We start from the raw sequence: 413 nt of genomic DNA, 5'->3' as shown, positions 1-413 counted from the left end.
TAAAATTAAATAATCTACTAATGCCACTTGGTTCTTTCTCTTTTCCTTTACCGGTATCTTTTTTGTTAGAACTCATATTTAATTACATGTAAAGTATAATATAAAAATAATAATAACACAAAAATTAATGACGAAAAATAAAATATAAATATTATGAAACGAATGTACCAAACGTCTGCATTAATAGCAGACGTTATAACTGATTCTTGAAGCACGTTATAACTGATTCTTGAAGCTTGTAGTTTGTTGTAACTTGTAATTTGGAACTCCAATATTTGATAGCAATTATGAGAATTATATATATTATGATATATCTTATGAAAATTTAAAATTGAAATATATGTATTATGATATAATATAAGACTTAAATGGAATAAAAAATTGAGACTTGAGATTGAGACTTGAGAGGATAT

The sequence above is a fragment of the Solanum stenotomum genome, chromosome 2 (genome assembly GCF_019186545.1).
Source record: "Solanum stenotomum isolate F172 chromosome 2, ASM1918654v1, whole genome shotgun sequence".
NCBI lineage: Eukaryota > Viridiplantae > Streptophyta > Magnoliopsida > Solanales > Solanaceae > Solanum > Solanum stenotomum.
This window is presented reverse-complemented; position numbering follows the sequence as displayed.